Source organism: Pituophis catenifer, unplaced genomic scaffold, assembly GCF_029215685.1.
Source record: "Pituophis catenifer annectens isolate HBS135680 unplaced genomic scaffold, rPitCat1.0.hap2 SCAF_3, whole genome shotgun sequence".
NCBI classification, from domain to species: domain Eukaryota; kingdom Metazoa; phylum Chordata; class Lepidosauria; order Squamata; family Colubridae; genus Pituophis; species Pituophis catenifer.
The window spans coordinates 33,549,325-33,575,557 of record NW_027256883.1 but is presented as its reverse complement, the minus strand read 5'-3'; the positions used below and the strand labels follow the sequence as shown (position 1 = coordinate 33,575,557).

Below are 26,233 nucleotides of genomic sequence, written 5' to 3'. Positions count from 1 at the left end.
AGCGTTTAGATTGGTTTATGGCAGGGGTGAAATCCAGCAGGTTCTGACAGATTCTGGAGAACCAGTAGCGGAAATTTTGAGTAGTTCGGAGAACCGGCAAATACCACCTCTGGCTGGCCCCAGAGTGGGGTGGGAATGGAGATTTTGCAATATCCTTCCCCCCCCCAGGAGTGGGGAGGGATGGGGATTTTGCAGTATCCTTCCCCTGGAGTGGGGTGGGAATGGAGATTTTGCAACCTTTAGAGCGCTCCATGGCTTAGGACCTGGCTACTTACGGGACCGCCTACTACCACAAATAGCCTCCCACCGCCCGGTATGCTCTCATAGAGACAGGCTCCTCCGGGTGCTGTCGGCCAAATAGTGTCGACTGGCGGCCCCCAGGGGGAGGGCCTTCTTTGTGGGGGCACCCACTATCTGGAATGAGCTCCCCCTGGAGATACGGAGGATCCCGGATCTGCGCACTTTCCGCCGCGCTCTTAAGACCTTCCTATTCCAGCAAGCTGGCCTGGCCTAACCTTTTCCCCCCTTTTTCTTTTAAATTGAAAATTTTAAATCTGTTTTTAAATTATTGGGATGTTTTAAATTTGTCTTGGGCTAAATTGTTTAATCTGATTTTATTTTTGCTTTTAAATTTTTGTATTTATGTATTTTATTTTTGTGCCGGTTCGCCGCCCTGAGTCCTTCGGGAGTAGGGCGGTATATAAATCTAATAAAAGAAAGAAAGATAGAAAGAATATCCTTCCCCCAGGAGTGGGGAGGGAATGGGGATTTTGCAGTATCCTTCCCCTGCTATGCCCACCAAGCCACACCACACCATGCCCACCAAGCCATACCTACACAACTGGTAGTAAAAAAAATTGGATTTCACCACTGGTTTATAGTCTATCAGTCTAGCAATTGAAATTCATTCTAATTGAGGTACAGTATTCACTATTTTCTGATCCTGGAGACAGAATTCAGACATCATCACAAGTAAATACTGGGAAATGTTAATCCACGTTAGACAGAATAGAATAGTTGGCTGAGGATTTTGAGAATCCTGCTTTATCAGGATACACCGTTGCATAAAGTTTTCCATTTATATGTATAGAACAGGGGTGGGTTCTACTTACCTTTACTATCGGTTCGCAATGTTTTATAAGCAAAACTGTCCCCTTGCTCTACCATTAAAAATCAATAAAAGTTTTGTTTACTCTTTGATCTAAGGGCATCACAGGGCATCACAATATAAAACACAGTAGCCTAAGAATTCAGTTCTTAGTACAGGGGTGTAAAGTACATAAGATCTAATAATACCTAAAACAGCTGTGTGTATTTGATGAGTACCAGTGGGGCTGAAATTGCTGTTATACTGACTTCTGATGGTCATGTGTAAAACCATATACTGGTAGTTCTTGACTTATATTCACAACTGGGACCAACATTTTGGTTACTAAATGCAGCAACCAAATGCAGCAACCAATTAGCTAAATGCTAATGCAGTCATAAAGCAAGACATCGTGTGGCCATATTAATTAGTGACCGAAATATTGTTACCAATTATGGTGGAAAATATCTCCCCATCTCAGTCATGGAATGTACAATACTAGGACATGACATAGTATAACAGTTTACCTCTTAGTTTGAGAGCTCAAATAAGGAAAGTGTAAATCCCTCATTTGACAAAGAAGATACTGAATTAATAGACAACTTCTGCCTTTTATGATCAGCCATCAACAGTAAAAGACTAAGCGATCCAGAAATACTGCAGACTAGAGCAATCACCAGACCAGCCATGAAGACCTTAAAAAAGATTCAGATACTGTAATGTATCTATATTTAGGGTCAAAATTGTAGAAGTAGTGGTATGCTATGTGATATGGAAGTGAAAGTTGGACTAGAATAGAAAGAACTTTAAGTATTTTTTGAATATTGGAGTTGGGGGGAAAAAAGTCCTGAAACTACCCTGGGGAGTCATAAAAACAAACAAATGGATCATTAAATAAATAATTCAGAGTTTTCACTCAAGACACAAATGACCAGGTTTAAATTATTCCAACACATTATCAAATATCTAGGTATCTGGAGGTGGTTCTAATGCTGGAAAGATGGAAGGAAAGAGAAGAAAAAGATTACCAGCAGCAAGTTTGATGGTAATGGATACACCATTGGAAGACCTGAAGGAACAGGTTACAGAGACTTCATCATGGAGAAAATCTACCTGTTGGTTGATAAACAATATTTATCAATATTATCAATAAGCAATATTGCTCATAGATTATTCATTCCACTATCCCCTTTGATAGCAGAATGCTTCCACATCAAGAGGAAGATGACCTCCTCTATAGATGCTCTTGCTAAACAAGAGTCCTTCTTCGTACCTCACTTAAGATCATCTGAAATCTGAAAGGAGCTACAACAAAATATGCAGATACGCCACCACTAATTGCCTAACCCTTTCTGGATGACTAGCTGAAAGAATATGCAGAAGAAATGGCTCAGGTTGTGTGCTAACATTATAGTAAGCAGGTGAGCAAGTGGAGAAGAAATGCTAAAACAAAAATAGAATATTATTTTTTTTTTCTTGCAAGTGTGCATTTGAGTGTGTATATTATAGATGCACGTATACGCGTGTATACACACACAAAACTTATTTCCTGCCCTAAGAAGCTGAAAGAGAGCCGTACAGACTCCGGGAGACCTTTCAGTGGGAAAGGGTTGTGCCCTGCCTTTCCCCTCCGTCCCCCTCCCCCCCCCCCCAGACCGGGTTGCAAAGCAAAAGAAAAACCAGGTTTTCGTTTGATCGCCCCCCAGCCCGCTCTGTCCAAAGGAAAGCTGTAGCGCTGGCGCTCCCTCTCCACATAAACGCCAAGCCTTCTCCACAGCATAGCCGGCCCTTGGGAGACAAATTCGAGGAGGGGGAAAAGAGGCGTTCTAGTGAGTGGGAGAGTCCATTCAGCCTCCTAAATCGGGGTCGGAGCCAAGGGAGGTGGGGAATTTCCCTTGGCTTTCCAAGCCCCCCCGTTTCCAGGAAGGACGGTTGGTACGTGCGAACCTTCAAGAGAAACGCCGAACTTCTCTCGTCACCTTGAAATCCAGGAAAGCGCATCTTCGACCCAGCCAGCTTTCCACGGGGAAGGGGGGAGAAAAAAAAATCCCTGTTCGCCACCCCTCCATGGTGTAGAAGCTGAATGCGGTAAGCTATAGGGGAGGAGGAGCAGCGGATGACTTCATGCAGCAGGACTGCCGTGAATTTGGAATCAGCAGCTGCAAGCTGTGTGCCGGGGAATGACTGACAGCGGGAGTCCCCCCGGGCATCTGCCGGGCGAACCCTCCTTCCCCGGCGTTCTTTTAAAAACCTCAGCCGCAGGGGGCGGCTGGGCTATAAGCTGCTGAAAACAAGCGCCCAGCCGCGGCTTAGCCGCAGCCAGAGGCCAAAAGCAGACGCGTTAAATAATCGGTCGTCGGAAAGGTGAGTCGACGCGCGCGTTGCTCTCCTCCCGAGGCGTTAACTAAACGGCGTGGGGTGGGGTGGGGGGGAGAAAAGGGAACGGGAGCCCGCGGGGGACGGGAGGGCGTAGCACGTGCTTGGCCAGAGGCGTGTGAATGTGGTTCGTTTTACCCGCTCGGGGAAAGACGCGTGGTGGGGCTGCTGGAAAGCGGGAGCTAATCGAGGGAGCGTTTCAACTGTCGGAATCCAAGCCGGAATCCCCGCCAGCTTCCCTCGGGCCGCCTCCGCAGTTGGGAGGGGGGCGGCCGCTGGTTCCCCTGCAGAGCAGCGCGCGCCTTTTGCGGGCCGGGACGCGCATCCTTCGATTTCAACGGCGAGGAGCTTCACCTCCCCCCCCCGCGCCCACCCCCCCCCCCGGCGCAGAGCCCGGCCTTTTCGCGCGCAGAAGGCGCCTCCCCGCGCCCGAAGGGTCAGCGCTTGTTTTCTCGGCTGCCTAAAAATAGTCGCGAGTCGGTCGGAGGGGCGGCGGGAGGAAGGGGGAAGAAAAAATAAGGGAGGAAGGTCGGTGTGGCGAATCCTGGATTGCGCCTCCTCGGAGACCTGCGTGTTGCTTCAATGAAAGGCGTCCGAGGTGGTCGGTGGGATCTCGGCAGGCAAAAATAAATTCCATCGGGCTGGCTACGGAGCTTAAACTGTGTGACTTATGATAACTCTACGTTGATAGAAAGGTAGGCTATATATACAGTGGGAAGAGTCGGTTTCGGGGGTGGGGGGAGGGTTATTCTTAATCCTCCTTCTCGGTCTCACTGTTGCTTGTCCCCCCCCCCCGCCGCCTTCTTCATTTTTCCTGCTACCACCCCGAGAGTTGCTCTTAAAGGTTACCTTACCTCCATTTTTCTCCTGCACAAGCAGCCATTTTAATTCATACACATAAATTTGCAGTGCTGGTTGATATAAAGTATCCGTGAGTGGTTGATGGCATGCGTTCAAGAACCTGTTCTCAAAAATGTAATTCCCCAGACCCATGGTTTAGCAAGATAATTTTAAATGTATTGGTTGGATGGGAGCGAGCGAGCATGGAATATGTGCTCTCCTTTATTAGATATGCAATACTTCACCTACCCGATTCGGAATAGGATCAACGTTTTGTGGAGGAGGCTGGCTATTAATTTTGAAGAGCGAGCCCTATTCCTGGGTGCTGAATAACAGTTCTACCTAGCACATCTACGCTGCATAAAGTCAGACGACCACTAGGCAGCAGCAGAGAGTTGACTTCTGTGTCTCTTTGTTGCCTTCTAGCGTTCATCGGTGGGTTTTTGTTATTTTTTTCTCAGCCTTGATCTGTAAAAAAATTCCTGAAAGCGCTGTCAAATGTAAGATTGTTATATATTTAATTCTGAGTTGAATAATTTTGTCTAGGCTGGGTTGGTAACCATCCATTTAATTATATTTAACAAAGTCATAATAATTCAATTCATAGAGATTCTCACCAGCTCCTTTCCCATAAAGATTTCTGGGCTCCTGTGTTCAATTACAAAAAATGTGCCAAGAAGCAGCCCCCATATTTACTGTTGGATGCTTTCAATATTGGAAGCATTTGGATTAGCCCCCTCCACCCCATCACTTGGTGGTTGTCTAGATGATTTCCCTTTAATAAATGAAACTGTTTCCAGCTTGAAAATGCACTTGGTGCCAAAATGTGAAATGTGTTATGCCAATAGTCTGTTGAGCATCAAGGAAGCTTCCTCTGTTTGTTGAAAGCAATTAACTAGGAATAAATAATCAGCATTTGTTCTGGTTAGCAAAACTAGAAAAAGGAAAATGCTTACTGGAAGGCATTCCTAATATTGCCTAAATACCACATTTTACTATTCTTTTAATAGTGAAACCCTCTTTCATAATTTTTAACCCACTTTAATCCAAGGAGAATAAATCAGATGTTATTTTGATAACAATGAGGATCAGTATGGTACAGAAGTGATTCATGTTCATAAATATATGCCTAAGAATCTTAGCCTTCTTCATATGGGGCCAAAGGAATGTAATTCCTGGGACTCTACATGTAGACTATTACAAAGCTTTGGTCTCATACCAAAAAAAAAGTGTTGTTTGTTATTTATCCTTAATATAGATGTTTTCTAAATAATTGAGAAGTTTTAAAAAGGGTGCTTATAATCGAAGCCTATATTGACAAGTAGACATCTTGGCTATTGTGATTAATTGTCCTTCATTCTTCAGTATACACCATGGTTCAGCTGATCTCATTACTTTACTATTAGCTGAGATAGTTGAATAATGAAACATTTGTTGGAACTAGGGTGTTTATGTAGGAGTTTATGCAAGAGTTTGTGTAGTTAAAAAGGAGGTGAGGAAAGAATAGAGAGTAAATTCAGATGATGAGAATCCTGACTACATAAGCTCAAATAAAAGGAGGCATATTATAATAAATAAATAATCAAATAAAAGGAGATAAATTTTAATTCTAAAATGAAAAGAGAAGCTGTAAAGCAGGGGTTCCCAACTCCCAGGCTATGGCCCACTACTGGGCCTTGAGTCATTCAGAACTGGGCCATGGAAGGAGTGGGCGAGACTGCACGTGCGCATATCCCCACTTGCAAGAGTAGTGGGTGCGCATACACACTCCATTTGTGTGAACAGTGGGCGTGTGTGCCAACCATTTGTGCAGAACCATCCCCTCTTTCCACCCCCTAGCTGGTCCACAAAGCCAGAAAGGTTGGAGAACTCTACGGTAAAGAAATCAACCCAGGGCTGCCAGTATTTATATGGAATCATTGTGTTTCTAATTGTTGCACAACATGCAGAAAATTCCTGCAGTCTTATCAGTGAGGGTGAGCTAAGGTTATTTCAAAAATATGATACCATGATTGAGGGATGAACTATAGATGCACACAGATTAAGTATGTGTTCAGTTAGAATACCATTCTGAGCTAAACTTGTAGTTCAGTACCAGAGTATTTAGTATATATATTCTGAATAAGGTATCATGACTATTACAGTGCACCTCCTGCATTCATACCTGGAATAGCTCAGGGATATGTCACCTTTTGGTGTTGTGGGAACACTCGGATTGTTGAGACCATACTTGGAGAACCCTCATAAAATGGTTTCCCTAAAATTATAAGTTACACAGGACAGAGTAACTTGAATGCCAAATGATTTCCTTGATCAGCTTCTCCAACAGGAAGTTCCCTTCTATCTCTGCTTACCTATTTTTAGATAGGTAGACATATCATCAAATTAAGTACTAGGTATTGCAGCCTCCTATTTTAGGCATAGCGTAAAGAAGAAGAATTATTGGGGTGGAAATTCTGCAAGCAGATGCTTTGTTTCATACCCTGCTACTTTCCTTTTAAAAAAGAAAAAGAAAAGTCATGTGGGATAGCACTAAAGAATTATTTACAGGCACAGTAGCAGCCAGACATAGGAATCCAACAGTAGCTTGTCTATTTGGAGATTCATCATGTGTTATGAAGGGAAAGGTAGCACTGGACAAGGTGAGGAACATAGATATGACCTAACTCCCAATATTAGATTCATTGCCTGGCCTCACTTAGAGATAAAAATATCTTTTTCTGCTAAAAAACAAACAAACATTGAGAATGTAACTCCTTATACCTAGACTTTCTCTGCATGATAAAGATACTGAGGTAACTGAATTCACAGAAGATTACATATGTTCATTGTTTTTCATTAAGTTTTTCCCCCATTATGTGCATGTGGTACCATGTGGTACCATAATAGCGCAGTGGATAGAATGCAGTATGGCAGGCTAACTCTGCCCACTGCCAGGAGTTTGATTCTGACCAGCTGAAGGCTGACTTAGCCTTCCATCCTTTCAAAGTCACTAAAATGAGGGCCCACTAAAATGGGGACAATGTGCTGATACTAAACTGCGTAGAGTGCTGTAAAGCCCTATGAAACGGTATATAAGACTAAGTGCTATGCTATTGCTATATAATATCAGTATATCATAGGAAGAATCATGACATCCTCATCTACCAAGTTCCTAGTTTCTAAGGAAAAACTAACAAGTGTCTGACTTTTATTCTTTTCTTATAAGTGGCCTTCCACAGTTAATATGTAGAGCAAAGGTAGCATAGGATTGTTGAATTTGGACAAAGAAGATTCAGTTTCAAGTTCCTACTCCCCTGAGTTACTTATATGGCCAGTCACACATTCTCTCTTGAAGCTACAGGACAACAGCCTTTTCACATTGTTAATGATTTTATTTATAAAATGAAACAGGCATCAAACTTTAGTGTTATTTTTTTTATTCAGACTTCCTTTATATATTAAGACTCATAACAAGCCTTGATAATATTCAATGTCAAAGATAGATAAAAATTCAGAATATCCAAAAGAGGACCTTTTTTTGTATCAAACTGTATTCTACATTATAGAAATATAGCTATAGAGAAGCCAAAATCAAAGCCAGGGATGACAGAAAATATACCATAAAGTTGAAATACAAAGCTATTTTGAATATCATAGCATACTAAGAAAAGTTATGTCTGAAATTAAATTAAGTAACTCAATTTTTTCACCTATTTTGGTCATTTGTTGACATTGATTAATACACAGAGCCAGAGATTAAGGTGAAAAATTGTGCATTATTTCTCCTATAAGTTCAATCTAGGTAAATTTCAGGTGACAGCCCCTCTCATGATTCTTGTAAACAGGTGGATAAGCTACAGATTTAGAGTATAGCTTATGCATGCCAAATCCAATAATAGCATTGGGAAAGTTGGATTGAAGTATGAAAAGCTATTATTCATCTCTGTTTTAAAAAGCAGATAATGTAGTTGTGGACTAGCAGTTTGATGTTTTCTTGCTACCTTTAACCAACTTAGCATCCTATGTCATGTTTGACAGTTAATTTACTTGTCACTTACATGTAGATATTGTACATTGTGCTTAAGGAACTGAGACAACTGCAGGCAAGCACAGAAGAAAGGTTATTTTGCTAGTTTTCTTTCTGGCTTACCTTGTAGTTGTGGTCTATGAATCTGGATTTATCAGCCTGCTTATGTTATTGTGTTACTTCTACTTTAGTGGAACTTGGGAGTTGGGCTGAGGTAACTGTGAAGTTAATTGCCATTGACTAGAGGTGCATGGCTCAGTGGCTTAAAGACACTGGATTTGCTGACTGGAGAAAGTTGGATTTCCGTACTCTAATGGTTCGTGTCCTAGCACCACATGACAGAGTGAGCTTCCATCACTTGTCTCAGGTACTGCCAACATAGCAGTTCAAAAATGTGCAAAATGCAAGTAAATAGGTACCACTCTGATGGGGAAAAAACTAATGGTGTTTGATGCAGAAGAAAGGAAGTAAGTGGTTCCAAACCTGACTGACTGAGAGGCAAAATTGGAGGAGAAAAGCCCCAGATGACACCAACTCTCGTGTAGAACGCTGTTAGTCACTCTGTGCAGAATTAGTTGTCCCCCTGTGGTAAACCCTTGATAGCATAAAGCACAAACTGAACAAGCTAGCAATCTTAGGCAGTCAAATATCTACTCTGTGATAGCATTGTAGCCTCCTGGGTTTCAATGCACTACCGCCCTACGCTAAATAAATGCCGACTGATTCCCAAATTCAAGTCTCAGATATTGTTTTTAACTCTTTAAAATATTAATGGCTTATAGTCTGGCTATATAAAATACTGCCTGTATTATGAATTTGCCAAATTAATATAGTCTTGTTACATGCAGAAAAACATTTCATGAGCATGCTGGAGATGGCTTTTATGATGTTGTTATCAGATTCAACATGTAGCTCAGTTGTAGCATACCCAGCATTGTCAATAAGACTAAAGTGCTATTGTTTGAAATTCTGAAGACTTCCCAATGATTGCAATGAACCATCAGATTGGTATGAGACTGTTCCATGTTTTTCATTGTAGAATACGCTTCCTTCCTCTGTTTTAGCTTTCATGAAAATCTGTAAAAGATTTATCTTTAATTCAGCCTATAAAATTATAGTCAGTCTTCACCCTTTTAATGTAGAATTTCTGCATCATTTGCATTTGAGTTTTTAAATATATTTTGATCAGTACTTTTCTCCTATGTTTTTAAATAGAAATGATGTTATAAAATATGAATTCTTAAATTGTCATACATTACTACTTGAATAAAGTGTGAAATGTCAAGAATGTATTTTACTCTGGCTTAAGTTTCTCACACAAATAGATTAAACCTTGCTGAAGTTTGTCCTAAAAGTCAAACCACAAAAACATATGACAATGCTGATACAAGAATGTTTCGATCTCTTTGAGATTGGACTAAACAATGTATCTACAGATAGCTTCCTACAAAAGCCACTATGTTATACTGTTAGACCTTTACAGAAAGTTGTGAGTAAAATAGATTCAGAATAAGTGCTTTATAATGTGGCTGTTATATAATAGGATGGCAATTAGTTGGGCGGTATGACCAAGCTTCGTATTAATATTAAAGAGGAATCCACTGAAACCTTGGCATGCTACCATGCTACCATCTTTTTCTGAATTTACAGTTTGTCTGCAGATTATTGTAGTTTGTGGGAGGAGAAAAAAATGTGCAGTTCAAAATAATAAAGCTGCTCATAAACTATCAAGGCATCAAGATGGGGGAAATAATATTTGCTGATAAAAATCCTGGAGCTATAAATTGGTTTTGCTCAGCCTGCATACAGGACTGCTATTTAGAATTAGAGCTTTGCAGATTCTGTGACTACATTTTAGAAGAAAACAGTTTAGGACTAAACAATGAAGTGTGACCCAGAAGCAAACTAGTGAAAAAATATATTGACAAGAATTTAACACTTTTTCTTTGCAAGTTGCACTGGTTGCCATTTTGCTTCTGAGTTCCATTCAAGGCCTATAGACCCCTTCATGGCAAAGATTATTTGAGGGGCCACTTGTCTCCCAAGGTATCAGCCCAACTGTTTCAACTTGACATGGTCAGCATGCTCTGGGTTCCATCAATGAAACAATGCCATCTATTGGAACCCCAGAAGCCCATCTTCTCTGTAGTAGTGTATGTCCTCTGGAATGAGCTCAAATTCAAATGACTCCCAGCCTATTGGTATTTCAAAGGGCATTAAAGGCCTGGCTCTTTGCCCAAGTCTTTGAAGAGACCAGTTGATGCCCCTTTCTTACATTCTGTTCCTCCTCTGGATTTATTTTCTTTGACCTCTTGCCTTGTGCTGTTTTTGAGTTTTTTGTATTCTCTGCTTCTCTGCTGTTCAAATTGTCAACTGCCCAGAGTTGCCGGGTGTTGGGCAACTCTGGGCAATTCAATCAATAATATTATTATTCAATCAGGAAAACATTCACAAAAATTGTTCTTTAAGTTCAGTAAATTTGGAAGGATATTGTTGGCCATTTAAAGTAGATATGTGTGGGAGGCATGTATAAAGGATATGTAACAACTACTTCACCCAGTGAGCAGAAACATGGATAGATATGTTTGTGGTAGGACAAAAATGACAGTGTCATTTTGCAGAAGAAGAAATGAAATAATTTTCATGTGGATATTGAATTGAAAGGGCAGTTTGGCTCAATATTATGTCTTGAACAGAGGCTACACTATTTATGTCTATAACACCACTTCCTAGATGTTTTAGGAATTCATATCATTGGGGTCAAAAATACTTATGTCTTACTACATGTTTGTAATAAATATGACACATGATTTCTATTAGAATCTAATAAATATAAGCATTAATTATTAAACCATAGCTATTAAGTATGGCCCATTGGCTCTAAAACATTTCTTTGGAAAGAACTTCAGAATAATAGAAATCGGAAACCAATTAGTTGATTTCTTCTCACCTAGTTTTTCCTGTGCTAACCTTGAACATAGAGTAAGTTTTAATTAGATGTATATTATTTATTGCCGCCTGTCCTTAGCTGTAGCTGTTCCTAAAAAAATTCCTTGATGTCTAAGGAGAGCATAGCTGATGCATCTCTCTGCATATTGTTCACACATTGTGCATAGTTCATTTGATTTTCTGCTGACCAGAATACATTGTTGGAATATTTTTCTCTTTTTCTTTGTGTAAAATGCTGTATGTAGGTGCAGATGTTGACGCAGCATTTGGGCAGTCAATGGAATTGTTGTGTTCACTAGAGAATAGAAACTAATGACTCACAATGATTTTTTTCCCCTTCTTAGCATTTTTCCACAAGTGCTGGGTCTGCTTTTTCCCCCATACATTGAATATTAGTCTATTGCTTGTGACAGGAATTGACCAACTGACTTGTTGACTGAATCTGGCATGGGCTGAGTAAGTGACTGACCCAAAGTCACCCAGTTGACTTTCATGCCTAAAGTGAGATTAGAACTCACAATGTCCTGGTTTCTAGCCTCATATTTTAACTATTAGACCAAACTGGCTCCGAATGATACAAAGTAGAATCTGCACCCAAAAAAATTCCTATAATGAGAATGACAATGAACTTCTTAGCAAATCTATCCAGAAATAATTGCTGTGAAATCAAAAGAGCAGACACAGTTCTGTAACTAGAGACTTGGCAAAATTAAGGGTACATAATCATAGCACAGTAGTTGTAATTCTTACAAGTATAATCACAGACTCACAAATTCGTTAATTCATGCAATCATCATGCACCATGTGTGACAATAGTCTTAAACTAAAATGAGATGATCATGTTGTTTGTTATATGCTTTAGTGGTATACATAATAATTTCTGTCCTGCATAATAATTTCTGTCCTGTTTCATCAAATATTTCATTATCTGCTCAAACTGACAGTCAGATAATCTACATACTACTAAAACTCTCATTGTCATGACCTTTATCTTGGCAAAATGGTGCATCATAGGCCCACAATTTTTTAACTAAGTTACTTCAAATGGGTTGATTTATAGAATGTGTCCAAAATCTGGGATCTATATCTCCTGAATATGGTCAGAACATTTTGGGAAAGTTGTGGCTGCTTCATTGTTACTGGCTGCTGCTGAGATCACATGATCTTCATTTTCAAAATTCTGGGACTGTTTCCCAGTCAGTCTCACAATCTCTTATCTCCCGTCCCCTACAGCCTCCCACAGTCACTTACTTGCCTGTTGGAAAGGGGAGGGGAACAGAATAGAGGAACACAGAAGAAGGAATACCCATAGACCATTCCTGACCCATGCCACTCTCCTACAAACTTCCCTCTGCCACTCCCATGGCTTCCATGCATCCCCATGCATGCATTCAATGACCTGTGGAGCACTTATTTGCACATATCAGTGCAATGTTCTGACCCACACCACCCCCTGTGCATCTTTCCTGACTAAAGCAGCACCTATTGTTCACTCCCAAGCACCTTTCCCAAACCACAACCCAACCATACCCAACCAGTTGTAGTGGCTCTTGGGCAGCCCCACACACTCTTACAGCCTGCACTGCCTCCCCTGTGTGCCATTCCTGGATGGCATAGTACCTCCTTTCCATCCCTTGCTGCAGACAACTTGCCATGGGACAACTTGCCATTGCCAAATTGTTGCGGGACAACACACTGCAAGACAAGAGTTATACTGATATCAAAGGAATGGTGGAATAGAATCATTAAAGAAAGGATGTAAAAGGAGGGGCAAAATGAAATCTGAATAATAAAAATTATTATTTTTTATTTATTTTAAATAATTGAATTGAATTGATAAATTGTCCTGTGTTGAGCTGTCCTGTGTTGAGCTGTCCTGTGTTGAATTGGCCTTGCAGCAAGCTGGCCATGGTGAGGAGTACACAACAAGAAGCAACTAAATGGGAAGGTGGAAATAGCAGGTTTCTATCCAGTTCTTCAACTATCAGGCTTCAGGACCTTGGAGAGCAGACATCTGTTCCATCATCACCTAGCACAGTGGTCGGCAAACTCATTGATCAACAGAGCCAAACATTAACAGTACAACAATTGAAATTTCTTTTGAGAGCCAATTTTTTAAAACTTAAACTATATAGGTAGGTACATTGTTATTAACTTAATTAGTTCTTTTTAACTACAATTAAAAAGTAGGGGGAGGGGTATGCAACACGCGGAGGGCCAAGTCCGCTCCCGTTCACCTCCCCACACTTTTTTACCCGTCCCAGAGAGCTCGGGCTACACCTCCCTCCGACCCACCCGCCTTCCTTGCTGGCGTCGCTCCTGAGCGAACTCTTCTGTCCTTGGCTGTTGCAAAGAAGCGGCAGCTCTGGGTGCGCCACGCCCGCTTCGTTCTCTTTGAGATCTGCTTTGCACCTTGTTTGCAAAGCAGCTCTCAAAGAGAAAGAAGCGGACATAGCTCACCCAGAGCTGCCGCTTCTTTGCAACAGCCGAGGACTTCTTCCGCTTGGAGCTCCAAGCTGCGGGGAGGGGGGGGGGGCGGCTGCAACGCCGGCAGCTTCAGTGGGCTCCTTCCCTAAGTGGTTTGTTTTCTTTTACTTAATTAAAGGCTGCTCCGCATCTTTTGATCTTTCTACCCAGCCATTGGCGCACAGCGCCAAAAAGACCTCCGGTCACTGCCACCATCTTCACACATGCGCAGCTTTCTTCTCACCGGCTGAAGGACTTTTTGGCACTTTGTGGACTTTTCGGTATTTTGTGGAAGAGCCACACTCAAGGGGCCAAAGAGCTGCATGTGGCTCTCGAGCCGTGGTTTGCCGACCACTGACCTAGCATACTTGAAATGCTTTGGTGAAGAAGTCAAAATAATCTTGCTAGAAGCTTCATTCCCTGAGATCCTATACTGGTTTGTAAGAGAAGTATCAGCTTCCTCAGGATGGGAAGAATTCAGGGCATGATAGGAAATATGTTAAGTGCGCTCAGGATCTTTGAATTCACTATAGTTCATAATAGGCAGTTGTTCAAGAAGAAAATAGAGAGACTCATTATCAGCAGAGACTAATTTGGTGAGTCTATGAGACAGTTTCTTTGTAATAGTATTCAGAAGATAGAACTTCTTTCTGAGAGAAAACACTGAATTTATGCAAATTCAAACTAAGTTTAATTTGCTTAAATTTTCTTCATCTGACACATGAATTATAACAGTTCATTGATAAGAGCACACCTAATTTTTGGACCCAGGCATAAATTCATACTCTCCAAATTACAGGTTGTTCTAGACTTACAATTATTCATTTAGCAATTCTTTGACATTACAACAGCTCTGAAAAAGGGACTTACAACTGGTCATTGCGCTTATGACCATCACAGCATTTACATAGCTGTGTGATCAAAATTTGGTTGCCCAGCAACCAGCATGTTTTAGCCTTCCAAGTTCATGTGATTGCGATCTTTTTAGCCAACTTCCAACAAGCAAAGTCAATGAGGAAATCTGTATTTGCTTAACAACTGCACGATTCACTTAACAACCGCAGTAATTTGTTTAAGAACCATGGCAAAAAAAAGTTGCAAAATTGGGTATGACTATTAACAACCCTCTTGCTTAGCAGTAGAAATTCTCCTAATTGTCATAATTCAAGAATTACCTGTAGTATTTAGTATGTATTCAACCAGATCCTTAATCTAGACCAGTGGGCCTCAATCTTCCTATTGCCGCGACCCTTTAATACACTTCCTCATGTTGTGGTGACCCCCCACCATAAAATTATTCCTAAAACCATTGAAAATATGTGTTTTCCGATGGTCTTAAACGACCCCTGTGAAAAGGTTGTTAGACCCCCAAAGGGGTCCCGACCCACAGGTTGAGAACCACTGATCTAGAGGGAATGGTATAATTCAGTCCACTCATAATTCTGAACCAAAGCTAAAGCATGTCCTTCAAAGGACTGAACTGATGGTAAGAAGTGGGAAAATATTTCTTAAGGATCAGTCACTCCAAGGATTTCTTTGTGGGAAAGTTTAGCTTGTTTTCTTTTTCCTGAATTTATTTCAGGGTAATTTCTGGGTTTGTTGCCAAGCTTCAGATCACAATCAGTAAAATAAAAAAGACTCATTTAAATCATAAAATAGCAAGGCGTGTGAAAAATTCAGTCTTTTTAAAGTTGTCAAGAATACACATGGAGAATGTGAAATAAACAACAAGCTCAAGCTCAGAATTTTAAGTAACCTCCCTTTGTAATAGTTTCTTCAGGCAAGTTCTACCACTGGATGTGCTTAGAAAAAGATTAAAAGACCAAGACCTGGATCTCATTTGGCTTTTTTAAAAAAAAAAAAATGTCCAAGCATAGATTATGTTGATAGGTTTTATGTGCATGAATAGTGATCATAGAGTCTGTGTCTTCATGCTTTAATAATTTTAGTTCTATACACTTCCTAGAAGCCCTGCACAGTTGTCCCAAAGCAGCCTGTTTTCTCATTTGATGCTCAACCATAATATTTTGATTGAATCATTCAGTTTTATACATTAATACAGGCATTATGTAAGCCCACCTTTTAGTGATTCCAATTATTAATAAAGAATAGAATATAGGTTATATCTCTCAATAAATGGGCAGGGTATACATTTAAATAAATACAAAATGGAAGATCCTGGAGGATCCCAGATCACCTTTAAAATTAATATTTTAGTTTTTGAAATTAAAGATTTCAAGAGTACAACATACTATCCCTCAAACCCCACAGTTCTTAATTGTTATCTCAACACACCTGGAGAGTTGAGGCAGTTGGTTGAAGAAGTCTGAGGTGATAAGATGAGAATTCGAACCTATCCATCGCCCATGTCACATTGATTCATCATTGTTTCAAAATAGAAATAGCCTCTGAACTATATCTTTAAAAAATTACAATTGTAAAAAAAAACTCAGTAGAGAACTGTATATCTGATAAGGTAGCTTGGTCTACTTCTGTTTACTCACAGAATTTCAAATTGACTTTGAAACCATAATCGATTTGAGTTCTCCCAGTATTGAAGAGGTCTTCAGCTTTCAACCACTCCTGACAATGGTAATCATTTTCAGGTAATCACTCCTGACAAAATATATATATTATTTGGTTATGGAATTTTCTTTATTAGTATGTGTTGTATGTTCATATATTATACACATTAGTATCACTATTATACACATAAAGCGTGCATGTATTGATAGGTATTATATGTATAGACTTGAATATACATGTTCTGTACAACTTATTAAGTTCTTTTTAGACTTTTGATGGTGCTAATTTTTTTTGACGGGGAGAATAACATGTATAAATGGTTCTATCCAAGTAATTACCATCTGGATAGATGATTCTGTTTATTTTTAGATTCTGGCTTAGTTTAAGATCTTTTGTGTGTAGTTTGTTAAAATAACATACAAGGCTGTTATTATGTAAAACAAGTCTGACATTGATTATGGATTCATATTTTGCTGCTGAATCAGGTGAGATATTGACATGATTTTTTATTTTCTTAGGTCTTTAGACCTGAATTAAGCAAAGTCATGCTTTTGGAGACAGTAATTCAATTCATTTGTTCCGATCCACATTGGTACATACAAATTTCTTTTAAAAATGTTTAACAGTACATTTCTAGTTTAAAACAAAACAGTGAACAAATATAGGAACCATATAAATCAAAATAGATACTTCAAATTTACAATACATCAATAAATGTGCTTTGTTGTTTTTGGAAAGTTATCTGATTAACCTATCTGTCAGGCTTCTCCTGGCCAGTTCTTAAAGCTTCAGAAGCAGTAATTGAGGGATTCAACTCTCTGATAAATATAAATACTTATCATAACTGAAGAAAGCTCTTAAGAAAAAGTGAGAACCAAACTTTCATATGAGATAGAAGAAATCTTTTCATTTTGTTTGAGGAGGTCTGGACAAGGAGCAGTTTGTAGGGTTCAAGGAGGACTTATGGGTATGCATTTGATTGAACTGCACACCAGTTGTAATTTGTGACTATTCAAGGGTTATTCACTTATTAGTTCTGATATATCTGTCAGACATAAGAATATAAAGATATTTTTAGAAAGCAGATTTCTCCCCCCAACCTGGCATAGAGATAAATGGAAAAAGAGTAAAGATGGCAACAGGTTAAAGAACTGCTTGTCTCCTTCAATATGTACAGGTCTGTGCAGCTTTCCAATAGTTCCAGATGCTTTTGTTTAGTTTCCTTTTTTTTTAAGGTATGGTTGTTGAAAAGGTGGTCAAACTATAGCTCCAGAGGGCCCTGGAGAAAATTACCTGCATCTGTTGCACTTGGATTTCAGACCAGGTCATAGTTTAGAGCCAACGTTGATTGAACTTGTCAATGGCATTTGATAAAGACATATTGAGGTAGTGCAGTTATCCTAGATCTTGATCTCTCAACAACTTCCATTATCATCCATCAATCAAATATTATAAATAAATAATAATAAAGATCCAGTCTTTAACACTTGTTCAGCACAGTTGTAAGTTCTAACAGTTGCTGAACAAGTGGTCATTAAACAAGACCACCTGTAATTATGTAGCATATCACCCATACTTGTTCTATTCCAAACAAATAAGTGAATCCACTTCCCAAATGAATCAGATTTAATTATAGTATCCATTTCAATAGAGTATTTTAAAAACTACTCACAATCCTATTGTTATATTCCATGTAGCAGTAACATAGAATTTTAATCCTGAGTCTTAACTAGTGTGCTTTTAGGTATCTGATTCACTAACTTTTCATTTTGTGACATGGTTAAAACTCCCAATAAGTCACTGGGGTAAAATTAATGTTATCAAAATGAACATTATATCAGGATTAATGTGTATCTTAAAAATAATTCCAGTGTTAATTCCCGGTAAATATTTTAGACAGCTAGATAAGTTAATGAGAAAAGTTTTATTGCAGGCTAAGATCCAATAATATCTTCAGCTAAATTTTGATTACTATATGATTTAACCTACTGGATTCCCAAGTATTGCAGTCTTTCAGTCTTCCTTCCCTCCCTCTCTTATCTGTATGTGTGTAGGCAGTGGGGAGGATGGGTGAAGGTATATACTTATATAAGATATTACACTTTCTGTCCTCTGGATCTATTTGGAGAGCGTATACTACTATTAAAATTATTTATGTATTTATAAATGTTAAGGGTAACAATGTGATATTGAACTATATTCCTAAAATATAGATTTTGCCACTTTGTGGCAATTTTTAGCGCTGGCAAGCCTGAAATATGATAGTGAGGAAAATTTTAGCTAATTAGAAAGAAAGTTATTCTCCCGATTTTAAGGAATGTCTCTAGGATATAAATTTGTTTTAAAATTTTATTTTAGAAAAGTCTTTGTGTTCTTAAAATGAGAAAATGACATACTATATCTAGATTTAATGAAAAGTTTGCCAAAAATAACCTTTACAGTTATTTATAGTTTATGGATATTTTTGTTACATCATTTTTATTTTCACCTTTAGTTTATTTTAATAATGATAACATATTTAGATATTTTCATCACTGAATAAAACATATTTTTTACATTTACTTTTTACTTTTGTCTTTTTAATTCCTCTATATGGTGGTACAATGCATACTCAGTATATGATTATTTAAGATTTCATTGCTGGAGCACTTTCTAGCATACTATATAAGGCTATCAGTAAAAAGAACAAAGGAAGCAAATGTTTAGAAGTATGTCCCTTCTGAAAGAAGAATAGTGTGAAGTTCTTGTATCTTCAGACATTTCTTTATCACAGCCAGATGCTTAATTCAAACCTGTATCTCATTTATGTCTGTCCCTTATATTTACTTTACTGCATTCTGTATTTTTATGATTTTTAGAAACCAGCTCCCTCATTGTTCACCATAAGCAATCTTTCTCAAAGGAGATTGATTGTCTCTACTTATTTGAGAGGTCCTAGTCCAGTGATGGCTAACCTTTTTGCCATCATGTGCCAAAAGCGGGAGGAGTGAGGGGGGTTGCGCGCACATGTGCCCGCACCCATAATTCAATGTGCTCTGCCCCCCATGTACGTGCAACTCCCCCACACTCCCCCGGCTATTGGCATGCAATGGCACAGTGATACCGGAAGGCACGTTTTTTTTGCCCTCCCCAGGCTCCAGAGCCTTTCTAGGAGCCTGGGGAGGGCGAAAACAGCCTTCCCCACCCACCCTGAGGCTCTCTGGAGGCCAGAAACAGCCCGTTTCCCAACGTCCAGTGGGCCCAGATGGCCGGAAAATCAGGTGGCTGGAACACGCATGTGCGCTGGAGCTGAGCTAGGGCAATGCTCACGTGTCCACAGATATGGCTCCACGTGCCACCTGTGGCATGCGTGCCATAGGTTCGCCATCACAGTCCTAGTCCATTCTAACCAAGAATACTTTTTTCGTCTTGTCATTTTTATGCCATTTCTTTCTGGTTCACAAGTATAAAAAGGTAAAAGTTCCCCTGCACACACGGGCTAGTCATTTCTGGCTCTGGGGGCTGTGCTCATCTCCGTTTCTAAGCTGAAGAGCCAGCGCTGTCTGAAGATGTCTCTCTAGTCATGTGGCCGCCTAAACGCCGAAGGCACATGGAGCACTGTTACCTTCCCACCAAAGTGGTCCCTACTTTTCTACTTGCATTTTTTACGTGCTTTCGAAGTGCTAGGTTGGCAGAAGCTGGAACAAGTAACGGGAGCTCACTCAATTACGCAGCGCTAGGGATTTGAACCACTAAACTTCCAACTTTATGATCAACAAGCTCAGTGTCTTAGCCCAGTAATGAGACTAAGATTAAAGTTGATTTTTTTTTTTACTATGAACAATATAATTAATGAATATTGATCAGCAACCATTAATGCTGGGCTGTTAGCCTTATTCAGCCATCGGAATAGGGAATGTATTGGGCAAGATGATGGCGTAATATCACCTAAAGAGGTGACACGAGGATTTCATTGCTTTACAGTAGATATAGGTTTGATCAAATAAGTGGTCATTTCTGTCCCTTCTTTAGAGGTTGGAAAGCCCAGCATTCCAACATATGATTTACATCATGTAGTTTGTTCATAATAAAATTACCGGTATATTTTATGCCAGAGATCTCCAGTACGTACTCCATTAGTCTCACCACTTTAGAAATCTTTATAATATTTTAATTTCTGGTAAGTGCAACAATCTATTTCAAGGGTAGGATATCTGCTCCTTCAGTTTCCCATGCTGGGGATGCAGAATCAGTAGAAGAAAAGGTAGAGAGGAAATTAATGGTGGTTGGGAAAAGATATGGGGCCGAGAAGAATTGGTGCATGTATATAGTTTATCCTTCGAATATTATAAAGTTTATTTCCTACACTTCCAAATTTGAATACTGAAGTATACAGACATCTGCATTTCTATTTGTTTAATTTTTATCTTACCCCACCCCTGAATTGAGGCTTGGAAAATATTAAATTGGGTAATTTGAATATGTTTCTACTCAAATTAATTTATACACAAGGGCTCTTTACAAAATATTTTATAAAATAACTTATGTTGCCCAATAAATTCCAAAAAGCCAGATGCATTCACCAACGCTAACCTGAAGAAAGCAAGAAATACTAAATGTAATAACACAATATATCACAGTACAAAGCCAAATACTTGGGCTGAAATATGCTCATTTCTCATAAAGTGGCAAATTCTGTTTTTGAAAAGTAAACTAGTCCAATTTAGGACTCTATTCTTCTAAATAACTGATTCATCAACCCATTCCAAGTCTATACTATAGCGCATTGAATAAAAGAAATCAGATCACGCAATATTTTTGCAGAACTTTTTCTTTATGTAGAACTATCACAAAGAAGTTGCACATTAAGTAATGGTACACATCTCATTTTTGTAAACAAATCTGCCTTATGGAGAAAATAATTTCCTGGATTCATACATACATACATACATACATGAAACCACAATTTACTTCATTAACTATTGCTGATTAAATCACAATTGGTTGTGTTCACTCAACACACATTATAAACATGGTGTCAACTTGCAAAGCTTTCAAGTTGCCATGAGCAGGAGGGAGGGAGAACTGAAGTGAATTCCATACATTCTTTCTGACCGCAATCAGAAGGAGGGTATTAGGTTTCACAGCCAGCCAAAGTGGTTAATTGGAGAATGTGATTTATGACATGGCCAGAGAGGAGGGGAGAGACAGGGTCATAGGGGAACGTAAATCTACGTAGGATCAGTCCTAACTGCATCCGAGTATTGCCGGAATGTTGCTCCTAATAAATGAATACATTTCCTTTGAAGTTTGGATCATGGCTCATGAATTAATTAGGGCATCTTTCGGAAACTTGACACATGGTTTACAATATAAAGTAGCTGGGTTTGCATAACAGAACCAGATAACACCAGAACAGGCCATTCTTGCATTATATTTCCTGGAAGGCACCTGGCTATTGTCAGGAAGATATAAAGGAGTTCTGTCTGCAGATATTACATGAGAGACTAAAAGTACATCCATCCAATCATTGCTTGTATCTTGGCAGCCAGAATGAAGAGAGGAAATCGGTCTCATTCTACTCATTTATCAGAGCGTTAGTGTCCTAGTGCTGTGATCCATTTTTTGCCTTGCATAATTTATTCTTACTGCCAGTATTGGTGGACAACTGTTTAGAGCAAGACAGGTTGATAACACAATTGATGCAATACATAAGAGACAGAAAGGTGTATTACTTTTCATCATCTATGTTGAGCCTGTAGAAATACCAAGTTACAAATGCCTGACCAACTACAATCAATTTGTATTTGTTAATCATAGAGCTATGTAGAGACTGATTCTCGACTGTAATTGATCAAGAAGTTAAATACCATCAACAAACATCATTTTTAAGGTACAGTTAAATGTGGTGATAAAATAACTGCATGAAATACTTGAAACATTTCTCTGCTTTCTTCACGTATCAAAGAGAGGGTGAAAGATGTATTTCAACAACGGTAAAGATTTTAAATAACATTTCTATTTTAGCAACTGTAAAGTGTCTAATAAAGTACTCGTTGCATTCTCATTAAATAAGCATGAAATCTCTAAGTTTGCACTTTATCAGAAAGTTTCTCATTGTTTACTAAAATGCATTAAAACAAATCCCATTTTTTTCAATGCGATTTAAATGTAATTTTATAATGGCTTTTGTCCTATGCAGTGAGAAGAACTGTAATGATCTATGTAATAATGTTGGAAACAGCAAAAGGCCTGTTCAGACCTTCCTGATGAAATAATAGCATAAATTATACTACAGAGTTGCCTGGCAACAGAAGCAAAGGCATTGCTAAGCTAGCAATAAATAAAAACCTCAACCGTATAACTACTTGAATTGGGAAAAGACTGAGAAAAGCATGTAGGATTTTGCTCCAAAAAAGCTTCTTATTTTAATGGACTATCATATTAATTTATTCTTGAAGGAGACATATCCACTCATTTCTTTAAATGAGCCTTCCTTTAGTCAATACCTCTCAAATGTATTGGACTTTACTGTATGTTGAATGGCCTCTCTGAGGAAAGTGGATAATGTTAGTGGTATCCAATTCGACTAGTTAATCATATTTCCCAGGGAGTTTTGTACCTTATATGCATACTCCTAGTCAATTAATCTACAGTATGTCTTTTTCCCTGCTGCTGGTTTCCTTTTTTCTGTTTTGTTCTTCAGTGTCTGGGTTTTTAATCTTGCTTCTATTTTTTTGTTTTGTCATTTGCCCAGAGAATCCAGTTAACAACAAAATTAAATCACTCCAGGTAGGAGATCTGTTAACTATAAGTAATGTTCATTATTTAACAATTGGATTATGGTTGATCTGGAAAACATTAGGATGGTCAGGCTTAATTAATACTTGAAGGATTATTATTTTATAGATAATTCAAGGTAGCCAACATACCTAATATTCATTCCTTCTCCTATTTTCCCCACAACAACCTTATGAGGTGAGTTGGGCTAAGAGGGAATGACTGGCTGAAAGTTACCAAACTAGTTTTCATGTATAAGGTAAGACAAACTCACAGTCTCCTGGTTTCTAGTCTGGTGCCTTTACCCAGCAAAATCTCTTTTATAGTGCAAATTGAAAAAGAAACAGCTTTGATGAATCACTTTTAAATAGAAAATTACATGGACTATCCATGCAGACACAAGAAACTGAGCTTAGCATAACAAAAAAATACTCCTTATGTAAAGCCACTAATCTGCATTTTAATCTAAATAGATTAGGGACTTTCCGGCATGTGCAACTTTTGAGTTGTAATAAGTGGGGCAGGTCATACATCAAACCATATCAAATACTTGTTAACAGTGGGCCCAGAAGTTAATTTTAATAGTATCTGCCTCTATAGATTCTGTGTAAAAATACTATGGAAGAAGAACAGATTTTACCTGACAAGATTGAGACTGAGTTGAAAGTGGTTTTAAAAATGACAGATTATAAGAATAATATGGAAAAAGATGCTATACTGGATATACAATTCCTAGATAATTTAATATTTAAAATGTGTATACAAATAACACCAGAAGAGTGACCTGGATAACTTTCTTATACTGATTTATAAAAGAGATTAAAGTTTTGAAGGATTTTGTGAAAAGGGACAAGAAAATAATTAAAAGAAATCTAGGGCATTTGAAGGGATTAAAAATCAAGATAATTACAAGTAAAAGGAAGGAATATAAAGTTGGTTTATTTGATCAAGGTTAAAATAGATAAGGTAAATCTTAAGGAACTTTCGTTGACTAGAATTTTAAGTTGAGGTGTAAAGATTTGTTTATAGATAAGAGATGAGCTATGGGAAGGAGAAATAATTTGTTGCATTTTAAGAAAAAGTGATAAATTACTAAAATTGCTTATACTTGTGTTGAAAAAAAAGTCATTTACTTACTGAGTTATTTCAACTACACTCTTATTGACTTCAACAGTACTCAACTTTACCTGAGGTCCTTATTTTCAAGTTTCTCAACAGGATGAGTTCAATCTATTCTGAGTAAGTCCAATATTGCTACCTGTCTTTGTGAAGTACAATTAATTTTTTACTGACAATCTATCTGGGTAGTGCTGACCATGGTTTCAGAAATAAAATACCTTCCATTGATACCATCTGTACAGCGGGTTATTTATTTGCTGTATGGTACTCTTTTTTTCCCTTCCTTTCTTCCTTCCTTCCTATACTGATAACATGGATAAAAAGAAATCTACCTGAGTCTGCACATTCTTGAACTTCCAGCGCTAAATTTGTTATCACTCATTTGTGCACTTGTGTACATTTTATTCATCTGTTGATGGCAATTCTTCCTGTGACATGAAATGATTTTATATTTTGGATGCATTGGGCTTTATTTCTGAGTAAACATACATAGAATTGTGCTGTAAAGTTGTGCTTATATCCTATCAGTCACACTATCAAAAAATTTCAGTCTTTGCCTGTATTTGAGTGCCTATACAAGTAGTCCTTGACTTACAACCGATCACTTAATGACCATTCAAAGTTACAACAGATGCCCTCAGAAGCTACCTATGACCCAGTTTCAAAGTTATAGCTACTGTAGTGCACCTGCAGTTATTCATCGTCACAACCAACTGCAGGGACACTGCAGCATCCATCCATCTCCCCTACAATCCCAACAGATCCCTTACATGCCTTTGGCCTGCTCCCAGTCCAGCCAGTCAGCCAACCAACCAAGTGAGCCTAAAGTTAGCAGCAGAATCTACCAGTGCAAGTAGAGCTATTACAGTTTGTAGACTGATGCCTGCTTCCCATCCAGACATCCAAGGGAGCCTAAAGCCTTATTCCTATGTTTTGTTAAAATAATTTGCAAGAAATATACACATAGTCCTCCATTTAACAACCATTCATTTTGTGACCTTTAGAAGTTGCAATGACACTGAAAAAAAGTGAGTTATGACCAGTTTTCACACATGACCATTACAGTATCGCCATGGTCAAGTAAACAAAATTCAGGTATTTGACAATCGGCATATATTTATTATGGCTGTACTGTCTCACAGTCATGTGGTCACCATTTGTAAGCTTCCCAACTGGCTTCCAACAAGCAAAATCAATGGGGGAAGCCAGATTCGCTTAATAACTGCATCATTCATTTAACAACTGCAGTGATTCACTTAAGTGTGGCAAAGATGATCATAAAATGGGGGCCAAACTCACTTAACAATTGCCTTGCTTAACAACAGAATTTTTATGATTCATAGTTGAGGACAACCTGTATTACTAGTTGAGAACCATTTTGTTAAGTGTACAGTATAAGCTCTATCTTCTGGTTTTCCTTAAATATTTCATGCTTAATTATGTTAATGTATCGCTAAGGATTTCGAATGAAGGATTTTTCCTGTCTGGCATAGCAAAGTTTAAATTGCTTTAGGGTAGAATCAAATAAGCAGAGACAGTGTCACCTTCAGGGCTTTTATGAACTGATGACAAATGACTTTGTTCTCACATACATAAACTTTCCTGTATCTACATATGTGCCAGGAACTGATTAACCAAAGGCATGATGACAAGACAGTACCAATGATTGCACAAATATGATATTATAAGAACTCCAAGAAGTAGGTTAAATGTCAGACAGTCCTGGTAATATTATATCCATTGGGCCATGAAGAATCAGAAGGCACTAAACAACAACAGGTAATGAGATCTGTAAGCAGCAAAGCAAGGACATTTGGTGCTTGAATTGTCAAATAAATTACAGATAAAAGCTCAGAGTTCTAAGGGTGTGTTGTTTTGAAGATATCTCAGAAAGATATCAACACTTATCAACAAATATCAAAGAAATAGGCTATTCTTTCTTTCTGATTGTGGCAGTTTTTCAAACTTTTTCAGAAACATACAGAAATCTTAGATGATGTCTAAGCAAAATCCAGGTTGCTAAACAATATCTCAGCAAAATATTAACAACTGCATGTGGATGCATGTCCTCTAAAGGCTTTGTAGTGCTGTTTGATACACTG

The 26,233-nt window shown here is 38.6% G+C and overlaps 1 protein-coding gene across 10 annotated transcripts in view; it reads left to right on the top strand.

The window, feature by feature from the left end:
- Nucleotides 1–3,071: 3,071 nt before the first annotated feature.
- Nucleotides 3,072–26,233, top strand: part of PKIA (cAMP-dependent protein kinase inhibitor alpha) — a 36,437-nt gene continuing 13,275 nt past the window's right edge. The window contains exons 1-5 of one of the 10 annotated variants that reach the window (XM_070942188.1): nucleotides 3,073–3,175; nucleotides 16,234–16,333; nucleotides 22,053–22,125; nucleotides 22,990–23,024; nucleotides 24,187–24,251. The gene's annotated coding sequence lies outside the window, so the exon portion shown is untranslated. Of the gene's footprint in view, nucleotides 3,176–3,217; nucleotides 3,452–3,962; nucleotides 4,159–16,233; nucleotides 16,334–22,052; nucleotides 22,126–22,989; nucleotides 23,025–24,186; nucleotides 24,252–26,233 lie in introns of those variants that run through there. The other 9 variants (XM_070942185.1, XM_070942189.1, XM_070942187.1 and 6 more) reach the window with 9 other exon arrangements.